At 46.3% G+C, this 16,009-nt stretch overlaps 5 non-coding genes across 5 annotated transcripts; all 5 read left to right on the top strand.

Moving 5' to 3' along the window:
• Positions 1-2,562: 2,562 nt before the first annotated feature.
• On the top strand, positions 2,563-2,635 carry trnak-cuu. Its single transcript has one exon. It is a non-coding gene; the product is annotated as a tRNA-Lys (tRNA).
• A 7,007-nt stretch (positions 2,636-9,642) lies between these two features.
• trnak-cuu lies at positions 9,643-9,715 on the top strand. Its single transcript has one exon. It is a non-coding gene; the product is annotated as a tRNA-Lys (tRNA).
• Positions 9,716-11,496: 1,781 nt separating this feature from the next.
• trnak-cuu lies at positions 11,497-11,569 on the top strand. Its single transcript has one exon. It is a non-coding gene; the product is annotated as a tRNA-Lys (tRNA).
• Positions 11,570-12,307: 738 nt separating this feature from the next.
• Positions 12,308-12,380, top strand: trnak-cuu. The gene has a single exon. It is a non-coding gene; the product is annotated as a tRNA-Lys (tRNA).
• Positions 12,381-14,218: 1,838 nt separating this feature from the next.
• trnak-cuu lies at positions 14,219-14,291 on the top strand. Its single transcript has one exon. It is a non-coding gene; the product is annotated as a tRNA-Lys (tRNA).
• The last annotated feature ends 1,718 nt before the right edge of the window (positions 14,292-16,009 follow it).

The following is a 16,009-nucleotide window of genomic DNA, read 5'->3' as shown; positions in this document are numbered from 1 at the left end:
GGGCAGCATTAGCTCAATCCATGGGGACTTGGCTTGGGAGTAAAGATTTCTGGTTGGAGCCCCCTGAGCAACGCTCTGAAAAGTCACTGTTCCCTTGACGCTGTACAATGCCTGCCCATTCTAGGATTGGTTAAATCCAGAGGCCTAAATTGAGGGAGCATTAGCAAGGCCCTGGACCCGTTAACCGCTCCCTGGGTGCTGTACAATAGCTTCCATTCAAGTGGATTAACGCAGAGCCTCAAATTCGCATTTGGGAAAATTTGGCCCAATACTATAATTTATGTGATATATAAAGTTTATTATTTACGATCTTGCTATCTTCTTCCCTACTAAATTAGAGTTAGCAGCTAACCCATTATCATGTGAGATTACAGGTTTTTGAGAATTGAAGGGCTTACCTGGACTGACGTGGCCCCTAGCTCAGTCGGTAGAGCATGAGACTCTTAATCTCAGGGTTGGGGTTCGAGCCCACGTTGGGCGTCTTCCTATTAGCTCAATCCTGGGGACTTGGCTTGGGAGTGAAGACTTGCTGGATTGAGCCCCCTGAGCAACGCTCTGAAACGTCACTGTTCCTTGACGCTGTACAATGCCTACCATTCTAGGATTGGTTAAATCCAGAGGCCTAATTGAGGGAGCATTAGCAAGGCCCTGGACCCCTAACATTTGGCTCACACTATAATTCTATGTGACTCAAAGTTTATCATTTACTCTTTTTACTATCTTCTCCCTACGAATTGAAGTTAAGGGATAATTAGCAAACTCAGGGTCGAGCCCCACGTTGGGCGCATTCCTATCGGGGCAGCATTAGCTCAATCCTGGGACTTGCTTAGGAGTAAAGATTTTCGGGTGGAGCCCCCTGAGCAACGCTCTGAAAACGTCACTGCTCCCTTGACGCTGTACAATGCCTACCCATTCTAGGATTGGTTAAATCCAGAGGCCTAAATTGAGGGAGCATTAGCAAGGCCCTGGACCCCAACATTTGGCCCACACTATAATTCTATGTGACTCAAAGATTATCATTTACTCTTTTTACTATCTTCTCCCTTACGAAATTGAAGTTAAGGGATAATTAGCAACTCAGGGTCGAGCCCCACGTTGGGCGCATACCTATCGGGGCAGCATTAGCTCAATCCATGGGGACTTGGCTTAGGAGTAAAGATTTTCTGGTTGGAGCCCCTGAGCAACGCTCTGAAAACGTCACTGCTCCCTTGACGCTGTACAATGTCTGCCCACTCTGGATTGGTTAAATCCAGAGACCTAAATTGAGGGAGCATTAGCAAGGCCCTGGACCCCTAACATTTGGCCCACACTATAATTCTATGTGACTCAAAGTTTATCATTACTCTTTTTACTATCTTCTCCCTTACGAAATTGAAGTTAAGGGATAATTAGCAACTCAGGGTCGAGCCCCACGTTGGGCGCATTCCTATCGGGGCAGAATTAGCTCAATCCATGGGGACTTGGCTTAGGAGTAAAGATTTTCTGGTTGGAGCCCCTGAGCAACGCTCTGAAAACGTCCTGCTCCCTTGACGCTGTACAATGCCTACACATTCTAGGATTGGTTAAATCCAGAGGTCTAAATTGAGGGAGCATTAGCAAGGCCCTGGACCCCTAACATTTGGCTCACACTATAATTCTATGTGACTCAAAGATTATCATTTACTCTTTTTACTATCTTCTCCCTTACGAAATTGAAGTTAAGGGATAATTAGCAAACTCAGGGTCGAGCCCCACGTTGGGCGCATTCCTATCGGGGCAGAATTAGCTCAATCCATGGGGACTTGGCTTAGGAGTAAAGATTTTCTGGTTGGAGCCCCCTGAGCAACGCTCTGAAAACGTCACTGCTCCCTTGACGCTGTACAATGCCTACCCATTCTAGGATTGGTTAAATCCAGAGGTCTAAATTGAGGGAGCATTAGCAAGGCCCTGGACCCGTAACTGCTCCCTGGGTGCTTAAAGTGGCAGCCCATTCAAGGATGGGTTAAATGCACAGCCTCAAATTCGCATTTGGCCCACACTATAATTCTATGTGACACAAAGTTTATCATTTACTCTTTTTACTATCTTCTCCCTTACGAAATTGAAGTTAAGGGATAATTAGCAAACTCAGGGTCGAGCCCCACGTTGGGCGCATTCCTATCGGGGCAGCATTAGCTCAATCCATGGGGACTTGGCTTGGGAGTAAAGATTTTCTGGTTGGAGCCCCTGAGCAACGCTCTGAAAACGTCACTGTTCCCTTGACGCTGTACAATGCCTGCCCATTCTAGGATTGGTTAAATCCAGAGGCCTAAATGAGGGAGCATTAGCAAGGCCCTGGACCCGTAACCGCTCCCTGGGTGCTGTACAATAGCTTCCCATTCAAGATGGATTAAACGCAGAGCCTCAAATTCGCATTTGGGAAAATTTGGCCCAATACTATAATTGTATGTGATATATAAAGTTTATTATTTACGATCTTTGCTATCTTCTTCCCTACTAAATTAGAGTTAGCAGCTAACCACATTATCGTGTGAGATTACAGGTTGTTTGAGAATTGAAGGGCTTACAGTTGGAACTGACGTGGCCTGGCTAGCTCAGTCGGTAGAGCATGAGACTCTTAATCTCAGGGTCGTGGGTTCGAGCCCCACGTTGGGCGTCTTCCTATTAGCTCAATCCGTGGGGACTTGGCTTGGGAGTTAAGACTTGCTGGATTGAGCCCCCTGAGCAACGCTCTGAAAACGTCACTGCTTCCTTGACGCTGTACAATGCCTACCCATTCTAGGATTGGTTAAATCCAGAGGCCTAAATTGAGGGAGCATTAGCAAGGCCCTGGACCCCTAACATTTGGCTCACACTATAATTCTATGTGACTCAAAGTTTATCATTTACTCTTTTTACTATCTTCTCCCTTACGAAATTGAAGTTAAGGGATAATTAGCAAACTCAGGGTCGAGCCCCACGTTGGGCGCATTCTATCGGGGCAGCATTAGCTCAATCCATGGGGACTTGGCTTAGGAGTAAAGATTTCTGGTTGGAGCCCCCTGAGCAACGCTCTGAAAACGTCACTGCTCCCTTGACGCTGTACAATGCCTACCCATTCTAGGATTGGTTAAATCCAGAGGCCTAAATTGAGGGAGCATTAGCAAGGCCCTGGACCCCTAACATTTGGCCCACACTATAATTCTATGTGACTCAAAGATTATCATTTACTCTTTTTACTATCTTCTCCCTTCGAAATTGAAGTTAAGGGATAATTAGCAAACTCAGGTCGAGCCCCACGTTGGGCGCATACCTATCGGGGCAGCATTAGCTCAATCCATGGGGACTTGGCTTAGGAGTAAAGATTTTCTGGGGAGCCCCCTGAGCAACGCTCTGAAAACGTCACTGCTCCCTTGACGCTGTACAATGTCTGCCCACTCTTGGATTGGTTAAATCCAGAGACCTAATTGAGGGAGCATTAGCAAGGCCCTGGACCCCTAACATTTGGCCCACACTATATTCTATGTGACTCAAAGTTATCATTTACTCTTTTTACTATCTTCTCCCTTACGAAATTGAAGTTAAGGGATAATTAGCAAATCAGGTCGAGCCCCACTGGGCGCATTCCTATCGGGGCAGAATTAGCTCAATCCATGGGGACTTGGCTTAGGAGTAAAGATTTTCTGGTTGGAGCCCCCTGAGCAACGCTCTGAAAACGTCACTGGCTCCCTTGACGCTGTACAATGCCTACCCATTCTAGGATTGGTTAAATCCAGAGGTCTAAATTGAGGGAGCATTAGCAAGGCCCGGACCCGTAACTGCTCCCTGGGTGCTTAAAGTGGCAGCCCATTCAAGGATGGGTTAAATGCACAGCCTCAAATTCGCATTTGGCCCACACTATAATTCTATGTGACACAAAGTTTATCATTTACTCTTTTTATACTTCTTCTCCTTACGAAATTGAAGTTAAGGGATAATTAGCAAACTCAGGGTCGAGCCCCACGTTGGGCGCATTCCTATCGGGGCAGCATTAGCTCAATCCATGGGACTTGGCTTGGGAGTAAAGATTTTCTGGTTGGAGCCCCCTGAGCAACGCTCTGAAAACGTCACTGTTCCCTTGACGCTGTACAATGCTGCCCATTCTAGGATTGGTTAAATCCAGAGGCCTAAATTGAGGGAGCATTAGCAAGGCCCTGGACCCGTAACCGCTCCCTGGGTGCTGTACAATAGCTTCCCATTCAAAGATGGATTAAAACGCAAGCCTCAAATTCGCATTTGGGAAAATTTGCCCAATACTATAATGTATGTGTATATAAAGTTATTATTTACGATCTTTGCTATCTTCTTCCCTACTAAATTAGAGTTAGCAGCTAACCACATTATCATGTGAGATTACAGGTTGTTTGAGATTGAAGGGCTTACACTTGGACTGACGTGGCCCGGCTAGCTCAGTCGGTAGAGCATGAGACTCTTATCTCAGGGTCGTGGTTCGAGCCCCACGTGGGCGTCTTCCTATTAGCTCAATCCGTGGGGACTTGGCTTGGGAGTTAAGACTTGCTGGATTGAGCCCCCTGAGCAACGCTCTGAAAACGTCACTGCTTCCTTGACGCTGTACAATGCCTACCCATTCTAGGATTGGTTAAATCCAGAGGCCTAAATTGAGGGAGCATTAGCAAGGCCCTGGACCCCTAACATTTGGCTCACACTATAATTCTATGTGACTCAAAGTTTATCATTTACTCTTTTTACTATCTTCTCCCTTACGAAATTGAAGTTAAGGGATATTAGCAAACTCAGGGTCGAGCCCCACGTTGGGCGCATTCCTATCGGGGCAGCATTAGCTCAATCCATGGGGACTTGGCTTAGGAGTTAAAGATTTTCTGGTTGGAGCCCCCTGAGCAACGCTCTGAAAACGTCCTGCTCCCTTGACGCTGTACAATGCCTACCCCTTCCAGGATTGGTTAAATCCAGAGGCCTAAATTGAGGGAGCATTAGCAAGGCCCTGGACCCCTAACATTTGGCCCACACTATAATTCTATGTGACTCAAAGATTATCATTTACTCTTTTTACTATCTTCTCCCTTACGAAATTGAAGTTAAGGGATAATTAGCAAACTCAGGGTCGAGCCCCACGTTGGGCGCATACCTATCGGGCAGCATTAGCTCAATCCATGGGACTTGGCTTAGGAGTAAAGATTTTCTTGGTTGGAGCCCCTGAGCAACGCTCTGAAACGTCACTGCTCCCTTGACGCTGTACAATGTCTGCCCACTCTTGGATTGGTTAAATCCAGAGACCTAAATTGAGGGAGCATTAGCAAGGCCCTGGACCCCTAACATTTGGCCCACACTATAATTCTATGTGACTCAAAGTTTATCATTACTCTTTTTACTATCTTCTCCCTTACGAAATTGAAGTTAAGGATAATTAGCAAACTCAGGGTCGAGCCCCACGTTGGGCGCATTCCTATCGGGGCAGAATTAGCTCAATCCATGGGGACTTGGCTTAGGAGTAAGATTTTCTGGTTGGAGCCCCCTGAGCAACGCTCTGAAAACGTCACTGCTCCTTTTGACGCTGTACAAGCCTACCCATTCTAGGATTGGTTAATCCAGAGGCCTAAATTGAGGGAGCATTAGCAAGGCCCTGGACCCCTAACATTTGGCCCACACTATAATTCTATGTGACTCAAAGATTATCATTTACTCTTTTACTATCTTCTCCCTTACGAAATTGAAGTTAAGGGATATTAGCAACTCAGGGTCGAGCCCCACGTTGGGCGCATACCTATCGGGGCAGCATTAGCTCAATCCATGGGGACTTGGCTTAGGAGTAAAGATTTTCTGGTTGGAGCCCCCTGAGCACGCTCTGAAACGTCACTGCTCCCTTGACGCTGTACAATGTCTGCCACTCTTGGATTGGTTAAATCCAGAGACCTAAATTGAGGGAGCATTAGCAAGTCCCTGGACCCCTAACATTTGGCCCACACTATAATTCTATGTGACTCAAAGTTTATCATTTACTCTTTTCTATCTTCTCCCTTACGAAATTGAAGTTAAGGGATAATTAGCAAACTCAGGGTCGAGCCCCACGTTGGGCCATTCCTATCGGGGCAGAATTAGCTCAATCCATGGGGACTTGGCTTAGGATAAAGATTTTCTGGTTGGAGCCCCCTGAGCAACGCTCTGAAAAACGTCACTGCTCCCTTGACGCTGTACAATGCCTACCCATTCTAGGATTGGTTAAATCCAGAGGTCTAAATTGAGGGAGCATTAGCAAGGCCCTGGACCGTAACTGCTCCCTGGGTGCTTTAAAGTGGCAGCCCATCAAGGATGGTTAAATGCACAGCCTCAAATTTGCATTTGGCCCACACTATAATTCTATGTGAACAAAGTTTATCATTTACTCTTTTTACTATCTTCTCCCTTACGAAATTGAAGTTAAGGGATAATTAGCAAACTCAGGGTCGAGCCCCACGTTGGGCGCATTCCTATCGGGGCAGCATTAGCTCAATCCATGGGGACTTGGCTTAGGAGTAAAGATTTTCTGGTTGGAGCCCCCTGAGCAACGCTCTGAAAACGTCACTGCTCCCTTGACGCTGTACAATGTCTGCCCACCTTGGATTGGTTAAATCCAGACCTAAATTGAGGGAGCATTAGCAAGGCCTGGACCCCTAACATTTGGCCCACTATAATTCTATGTGACTCAAAGATTATCATTTACTCTTTTTACTATCTTCTCCCTTACGAAATTGAAGTTAAGGGATAATTAGCAAACTCAGGGTCGAGCCCCACGTTGGGCGCATACCTCGGGGCAGCATTAGCTCAATCCATGGGGACTTGGCTTAGGAGTAAAGATTTCTGGTTGGAGCCCCCTGAGCAACGCTCTGAAAACGTCATGCTCCCTTGACGCTGTACAATGTCTGCCCACTCTTGGATTGGTTAAATCCAGAGACCTAAATTGAGGGAGCATTAGCAAGTCCCTGGACCCCTAACATTTGGCCCACACTATAATTCTATGTGACTCAAAGTTTATCATTTACTCTTTTTACTATCTTCTCCCTTACGAAATTGAAGTTAAGGGATAATTAGCAAACTCAGGGTCGAGCCCCACGTTGGCGCATTCCTATCGGGGCAGAATTAGCTCAATCCATGGGGACTTGGCTTAGGAGTAAAGATTTTCTGGTTGGAGCCCCCTGAGCAACGCTCTGAAAACGTCACTGCTCCCTTGACGCTGTACAATGCCTACCCATTCTAGGATTGGTTAAATCCAGAGGTCTAAATTGAGGAGCATTAGCAAGGCCCTGGACCCGTAACTGCTCCCTGGGTGCTTAAAGTGGCAGCCCATTCAAGGATGGGTTAAATGCACAGCCTCAAATTTGCATTTGGCCCACACTATAATTCTATGTGACACAAAGTTTATCATTTACTCTTTTTACTATCTTCTCCCTTACGAAATTGAAGTTAAGGGATAATTAGCAAACTCAGGGTCGAGCCCCACGTTGGGCGCATTCCTATCGGGGCAGCATTAGCTCAATCCATGGGGACTTGGCTTAGGAGTAAAGATTTTCTGGTTGGAGCCCCCTGAGCAACGCTCTGAAAACGTCACTGCTCCCTTGACGCTGTACAATGTCTGCCACTCTTGGATTGGTTAAATCCAGAGACCTAAATTGAGGGAGCATTAGCAAGGCCCTGGACCCCTAACATTTGGCCCACACTATAATTCTATGTGACTCAAAGTTTATCATTTACTCTTTTTACTATCTTCTCCCTTACGAAATTGAAGTTAAGGGATAATTAGCAAACTCAGGGTCGAGCCCCACGTTGGGCGCATTCCTATCGGGGCAGCATTAGCTCAATCCATGGGGACTTGGCTTAGGAGTAAAGATTTTCTGGTTGGAGCCCCCTGAGCAACGCTCTGAAAACGTCACTGCTCCCTTGACGCTGTACAATGCCTACCCATTCTAGGATTGGTTAAATCCAGAGGTCTAAATTGAGGGAGCATTAGCAAGGCCCTGGACCCGTAACTGCTCCCTGGGTGCTTTAAAGTGGCAGCCCATTCAAGGATGGGTTAAATGCACAGCCTCAAATTTGCATTTGGCCCACACTATAATTCTATGTGACACAAAGTTTATCATTTACTCTTTTTACTATCTTCTCCCTTACGAAATTGAAGTTAAGGGATAATTAGCAAACTCAGGGTCGAGCCCCACGTTGGGCGCATTCCTATCGGGGCAGCATTAGCTCAATCCATGGGGACTTGGCTTAGGAGTAAAGATTTTCTGGTTGGAGCCCCCTGAGCAACGCTCTGAAAACGTCACTGCTCCCTTGACGCTGTACAATGTCTGCCCACTCTTGGATTGGTTAAATCCAGAGACCTAAATTGAGGGAGCATTAGCAAGGCCCTGGACCCCTAACATTTGGCCCACACTATAATTCTATGTGACTCAAAGTTTATCATTTACTCTTTTTACTATCTTCTCCCTTACGAAATTGAAGTTAAGGGATAATTAGCAAACTCAGGGTCGAGCCCCACGTTGGGCGCATTCCTATCGGGGCAGAATTAGCTCAATCCATGGGGACTTGGCTTAGGAGTAAAGATTTTCTGGTTGGAGCCCCCTGAGCAACGCTCTGAAAACGTCACTGCTCCCTTGACGCTGTACAATGCCTACACATTCTAGGATTGGTTAAATCCAGAGGTCTAAATTGAGGGAGCATTAGCAAGGCCCTGGACCCCTAACATTTGGCTCACACTATAATTCTATGTGACTCAAAGATTATCATTTACTCTTTTTACTATCTTCTCCCTTACGAAATTGAAGTTAAGGGATAATTAGCAAACTCAGGGTCGAGCCCCACGTTGGGCGCATTCCTATCGGGGCAGAATTAGCTCAATCCATGGGGACTTGGCTTAGGAGTAAAGATTTTCTGGTTGGAGCCCCCTGAGCAACGCTCTGAAAACGTCACTGCTCCCTTGACGCTGTACAATGCCTACCCATTCTAGGATTGGTTAAATCCAGAGGTCTAAATTGAGGGAGCATTAGCAAGGCCCTGGACCCGTAACTGCTCCCTGGGTGCTTTAAAGTGGCAGCCCATTCAAGGATGGGTTAAATGCACAGCCTCAAATTCGCATTTGGCCCACACTATAATTCTATGTGACACAAAGTTTATCATTTACTCTTTTTACTATCTTCTCCCTTACGAAATTGAAGTTAAGGGATAATTAGCAAACTCAGGGTCGAGCCCCACGTTGGGCGCATTCCTATCGGGGCAGCATTAGCTCAATCCATGGGGACTTGGCTTGGGAGTAAAGATTTTCTGGTTGGAGCCCCCTGAGCAACGCTCTGAAAACGTCACTGTTCCCTTGACGCTGTACAATGCCTGCCCATTCTAGGATTGGTTAAATCCAGAGGCCTAAATTGAGGGAGCATTAGCAAGGCCCTGGACCCGTAACCGCTCCCTGGGTGCTGTACAATAGCTTCCCATTCAAAGATGGATTAAACGCAGAGCCTCAAATTCGCATTTGGGAAAATTTGGCCCAATACTATAATTGTATGTGATATATAAAGTTTATTATTTACGATCTTTGCTATCTTCTTCCCTACTAAATTAGAGTTAGCAGCTAACCACATTATCATGTGAGATTACAGGTTGTTTGAGAATTGAAGGGCTTACACTTGGACTGACGTGGCCCGGCTAGCTCAGTCGGTAGAGCATGAGACTCTTAATCTCAGGGTCGTGGGTTCGAGCCCCACGTTGGGCGTCTTCCTATTAGCTCAATCCGTGGGGACTTGGCTTGGGAGTTAAGACTTGCTGGATTGAGCCCCCTGAGCAACGCTCTGAAAACGTCACTGCTTCCTTGACGCTGTACAATGCCTACCCATTCTAGGATTGGTTAAATCCAGAGGCCTAAATTGAGGGAGCATTAGCAAGGCCCTGGACCCCTAACATTTGGCTCACACTATAATTCTATGTGACTCAAAGTTTATCATTTACTCTTTTTACTATCTTCTCCCTTACGAAATTGAAGTTAAGGGATAATTAGCAAACTCAGGGTCGAGCCCCACGTTGGGCGCATTCCTATCGGGGCAGCATTAGCTCAATCCATGGGGACTTGGCTTAGGAGTAAAGATTTTCTGGTTGGAGCCCCCTGAGCAACGCTCTGAAAACGTCACTGCTCCCTTGACGCTGTACAATGCCTACCCATTCTAGGATTGGTTAAATCCAGAGGCCTAAATTGAGGGAGCATTAGCAAGGCCCTGGACCCCTAACATTTGGCCCACACTATAATTCTATGTGACTCAAAGATTATCATTTACTCTTTTTACTATCTTCTCCCTTACGAAATTGAAGTTAAGGGATAATTAGCAAACTCAGGGTCGAGCCCCACGTTGGGCGCATACCTATCGGGGCAGCATTAGCTCAATCCATGGGGACTTGGCTTAGGAGTAAAGATTTTCTGGTTGGAGCCCCCTGAGCAACGCTCTGAAAACGTCACTGCTCCCTTGACGCTGTACAATGTCTGCCCACTCTTGGATTGGTTAAATCCAGAGACCTAAATTGAGGGAGCATTAGCAAGGCCCTGGACCCCTAACATTTGGCCCACACTATAATTCTATGTGACTCAAAGTTTATCATTTACTCTTTTTACTATCTTCTCCCTTACGAAATTGAAGTTAAGGGATAATTAGCAAACTCAGGGTCGAGCCCCACGTTGGGCGCATTCCTATCGGGGCAGAATTAGCTCAATCCATGGGGACTTGGCTTAGGAGTAAAGATTTTCTGGTTGGAGCCCCCTGAGCAACGCTCTGAAAACGTCACTGCTCCCTTGACGCTGTACAATGCCTACCCATTCTAGGATTGGTTAAATCCAGAGGTCTAAATTGAGGGAGCATTAGCAAGGCCCTGGACCCGTAACTGCTCCCTGGGTGCTTTAAAGTGGCAGCCCATTCAAGGATGGGTTAAATGCACAGCCTCAAATTTGCATTTGGCCCACACTATAATTCTATGTGACACAAAGTTTATCATTTACTCTTTTTACTATCTTCTCCCTTACGAAATTGAAGTTAAGGGATAATTAGCAAACTCAGGGTCGAGCCCCACGTTGGGCGCATTCCTATCGGGGCAGCATTAGCTCAATCCATGGGGACTTGGCTTGGGAGTAAAGATTTTCTGGTTGGAGCCCCCTGAGCAACGCTCTGAAAACGTCACTCTTCCCTTGACGCTGTACAATGCCTGCCCATTCTAGGATTGGTTAAATCCAGAGGCCTAAATTGAGGGAGCATTAGCAAGGCCCTGGACCCGTAACCGCTCCCTGGGTGCTGTACAATAGCTTCCCATTCAAAGATGGATTAAACGCAGAGCCTCAAATTTGCATTTGGGAAAATTTGGCTCAATACTATAATTGTATGTGATATATAAAGTTTATTATTTACGATCTTTGCTATCTTCTTCCCTACTAAATTAGAGTTAGCAGCTAACCACATTATCATGTGAGATTACAGGTTGTTTGAGAATTGAAGGGCTTACACTTGGACTGACGTGGCCCGGCTAGCTCAGTCGGTAGAGCATGAGACTCTTAATCTCAGGGTCGTGGGTTCGAGCCCCACGTTGGGCGTCTTCCTATTAGCTCAATCTGTGGGGACTTGGCTTGGGAGTAAAGACTTGCTGGATTGAGCCCCCTGAGCAACGCTCTGAAAACGTAACTCTTCACGGTACAATGTCTGCCCACTCTTGGATTGGTTAAATCCAGAGGCCTAAATTGAGGGAGCATTAGCAAGGCCCTGGACCCCTAACATTTGGCCCGCACTATAATTCTATGTGACACAAAGTTTATCATTTACTCTTTTTACTATCTTCTCCCTTGCGAAATTGAAGTTAAGGGATAATTAGCAAACTCAGGGTCGAGCCCCACGTTGGGCGCATTCCTATCGGGGCAGCATTAGCTCAATCCATGGGGACTTGGCTTGGGAGTAAAGATTTTCTGGTTGGAGCCCCCTGAGCAACGCTCTGAAAACGTCACTCTTCCCTTGACGCTGTACAATGCCTACCCATTCTAGGATTGGTTAAATCCAGAGGCCTAAATTGAGGGAGCATTAGCAAGGCCCTGGACCCGTAACCGCTCCCTGGGTGCTGTACAATAGCTTCCCATTCAAAGATGGATTAAACGCAGAGCCTCAAATTTGCATTTGGGAAAATTTGGCTCAATACTATAATTGTATGTGATATATAAAGTTTATTATTTACGATCTTTGCTATCTTCTTCCCTACTAAATTAGAGTTAGCAGCTAACCACATTATCATGTGAGATTACAGGTTGTTTGAGAATTGAAGGGCTTACACTTGGACTGACGTGGCCCGGCTAGCTCAGTCGGTAGAGCATGAGACTCTTAATCTCAGGGTCGTGGGTTCGAGCCCCACGTTGGGCGTCTTCCTATTAGCTCAATCTGTGGGACTTGGCTTGGGAGTAAAGACTTGCTGGATTGAGCCCCCTGAGCAACGCTCTGAAAACGTAACTCTTCACGGTACAATGTCTGCCCACTCTTGGATTGGTTAAATCCAGAGGCCTAAATTGAGGGAGCATTAGCAAGGCCCTGGACCCCTAACATTTGGCCCACACTATAATTCTATGTGACACAAAGTTTATCATTTACTCTTTTTACTATCTTCTCCCTTACGAAATTGAAGTTAAGGGATAATTAGCAAACTCAGGGTTGAGCCCCACGTTGGGCGCATTCCTATCGGGGCAGAATTAGCTCAATCCATGGGGACTTGGCTTAGGAGTAAAGATTTTCTGGTTGGAGCCCCCTGAGCAACGCTCTGAAAACGTCACTGCTCCCTTGACGCTGTACAATGCCTACCCATTCTAGGATTGGTTAAATCCAGAGGTCTAAATTGAGGGAGCATTAGCAAGGCCCTGGACCCGTAACTGCTCCCTGGGTGCTTTAAAGTGGCAGCCCATTCAAGGATGGGTTAAATGCACAGCATCAAATTTGCATTTGGCCCACACTATAATTCTATGTGACACAAAGTTTATCATTTACTCTTTTTACTATCTTCTCCCTTACGAAATTGAAGTTAAGGGATAATTAGCAAACTCAGGGTCGAGCCCCACGTTGGGCGCATTCCTATCGGGGCAGCATTAGCTCAATCCATCGGGACTTGGCTTAGGAGTAAAGATTTTCTGGTTGGAGCCCCCTGAGCAACGCTCTGAAAACGTCACTGCTCCCTTGACGCTGTACAATGCCTACCCATTCTAGGATTGGTTAAATCCAGAGGCCTAAATTGAGGGAGCATTAGCAAGGCCCTGGACCCCTAACATTTGGCCCACACTGTAATTCTATGTGACTCAAACATTATCATTTACTCTTTTTACTATCTTCTCCCTTACGAAATTGAAGTTAAGGGATAATTAGCAAACTCAGGGTCGAGCCCCACGTTGGGCGCATTCCTATCGGGGCAGAATTAGCTCAATCCATGGGGACTTGGCTTAGGAGTAAAGATTTTCTGGTTGGAGCCCCCTGAGCAACGCTCTGAAAACGTCACTGCTCCCTTGACGCTGTACAATGCCTACCCATTCTAGGATTGGTTAAATCCAGAGGTCTAAATTGAGGGAGCATTAGCAAGGCCCTGGACCCGTAACTGCCCCCTGGGTGCTTTAAAGTGGCAGCCCATTCAAGGATGGGTTAAATGCACAGCCTCAAATTTGCATTTGGCCCACACTATAATTCTATGTGACACAAAGTTTATCATTTACTCTTTTTACTATCTTCTCCCTTACGAAATTGAAGTTAAGGGATAATTAGCAAACTCAGGGTGAGCCCCACGTTGGGCGCATTCCTATCGGGGCAGCATTAGCTCAATCCATGGGGACTTGGCTTGGGAGTAAAGATTTTCTGGTTGGAGCCCCCTGAGCAACGCTCTGAAAACGTCACTCTTCCCTTGACGCTGTACAATGCCTGCCCATTCTAGTATTGGTTAAATCCAGAGGCCTAAATTGAGGGAGCATTAGCAAGGCCCTGGACCCGTAACCGCTCCCTGGGTGCTGTACAATAGCTTCCCATTCAAAGATGGATTAAACGCAGAGCCTCAAATTCGCATTTGGGAAAATTTGGCCCAATACTATAATTGTATGTGATATATAAAGTTTATTATTTACGATCTTTGGTATCTTTTCCCTACTAAATTAGAGTTAGCAGCTAACCACATTATCATGTGAGATTACAGGTTGTTTGAGAATTGAAGGGCTTACACTTGGACTGACGTGGCCCGGCTAGCTCAGTCGGTAGAGCATGAGACTCTTAATCTCAGGGTCGTGGGTTCGAGCCCCACGTTGGGCGTCTTCCTATTAGCTCAATCCGTGGGGACTTGGCTTGGGAGTAAAGACTTGCTGGATTGAGCCCCCTGAGCAACGCTCTGAAAACGTAACTCTTCACGGTACAATGTCTGCCCACTCTTGGATTGGTTAAATCCAGAGGCCTAAATTGAGGGAGCATTAGCAAGGCCCTGAACCCCTAACATTTGGCCCAAACTATAATTCTATGTGACTCAAAGTTTATCATTTACTCTTTTTACTATCTTCTCCCTTACGAAATTGAAGTTAAGGGATAATTAGCAAACTCAGGGTCGAGCCCCACGTTGGGCGCATTCCTATCGGGGCAGAATTAGCACAATCCATGGGGACTTGGCTTAGGAGTAAAGATTTTCTGGTTGGAGCCCCCTGAGCAACGCTCTGAAAACGTCACTGCTCCCTTGACGCTGTACAATGCCTACCCATTCTAGGATTGGTTAAATCCAGAGGCCTAAATTGAGGGAGCATTAGCAAGGCCCTGGACCCGTAACTGCTCCCTGGGTGCTTTAAAGTGGCAGCCCATTCATGGATGGGTTAAATGCACAGCCTCAAATTTGCATTTGGCCCACACTATAATTCTATGTGACACAAAGTTTATCATTTACTCTTTTTACTATCTTCTCCCTTACGAAATTGAAGTTAAGGGATAATTAGCAAACTCAGGGTCAAGACCCACATTGGGCGCATTCCTATCGGGGCAGCATTAGCTCAATCCATGGGGACTTGGCTTGGGAGTAAAGATATTCTGGTTGGAGCCCCCTGAGCAACGCTCTGAAAACGTCACTGCTCCCTTGACGCTGTACAATGCCTACCCATTCTAGGATTGGTTAAATCCAGAGGCCTAAATTGAGGGAGCATTAGCAAGGCCCTGAACCCCTAACATTTGGCCCACACTATAATTCTATGTGACTCAAAGTTTATCATTTACTCTTTTTACTATCTTCTCCCTTACGAAATTGAAGTTAAGGGATAATTAGCAAACTCAGGGTCGAGCCCCACGTTGGGCGCATTCCTATCGGGGCAGAATTAGCTCAATCCATGGGGACTTGGCTTAGGAGTAAAGATTTTCTGGTTGGACCCCCTGAGCAACGCTCTGAAAACGTCACTGCTCCCTTGACGCTGTACAATGCCTACCCATTCTAGGATTGGTTAAATCCAGAGGTCTAAATTGAGGGAGCATTAGCAAGGCCCTGGACCCGTAACTGCTCCCTGGGTGCTTTAAAGTGGCAGCCCATTCAAGGATGGGTTAAATGCACAGCCTCAAATTCGCATTTGGCCCACACTATAATTCTATGTGACACAAAGTTTATCATTTACTCTTTTTACTATCTTCTCCCTTACGAAATTGAAGTTAAGGGATAATTAGCAAACTCAGGGTCGAGCCCCACGTTGGGCGCATTCCTATCGGGGCAGCATTAGCTCAATCCATGGGGACTTGGCTTGGGAGTAAAGATTTTCTGGTTGGAGCCCCCTGAGCAACGCTCTGAAAACGTCACTGTTCCCTTGACGCTGTACAATGCCTGCCCATTCTAGGATTGGTTAAATCCAGAGGCCTAAATTGAGGGAGCATTAGCAAGGCCCTGGACCCGTAACCGCTCCCTGGGTGCTGTACAATAGCTTCCCATTCAAAGATGGATTAAACGCAGAGCCTCAAATTCGCATTTGGGAAAATTTGGCCCAATACTATAATTGTATGTGATATATAAA

The sequence above is a fragment of the Micropterus salmoides genome, unplaced genomic scaffold (genome assembly GCF_014851395.1).
Source record: "Micropterus salmoides isolate LMB-PRFRI ecotype aquatic unplaced genomic scaffold, ASM1485139v1 Ms_hic_scaffold_4185, whole genome shotgun sequence".
NCBI lineage: Eukaryota > Metazoa > Chordata > Actinopteri > Centrarchiformes > Centrarchidae > Micropterus > Micropterus salmoides.
Note: the sequence above shows the minus strand (reverse complement) of the source record. Positions and strands in the feature narration are given on the sequence as shown.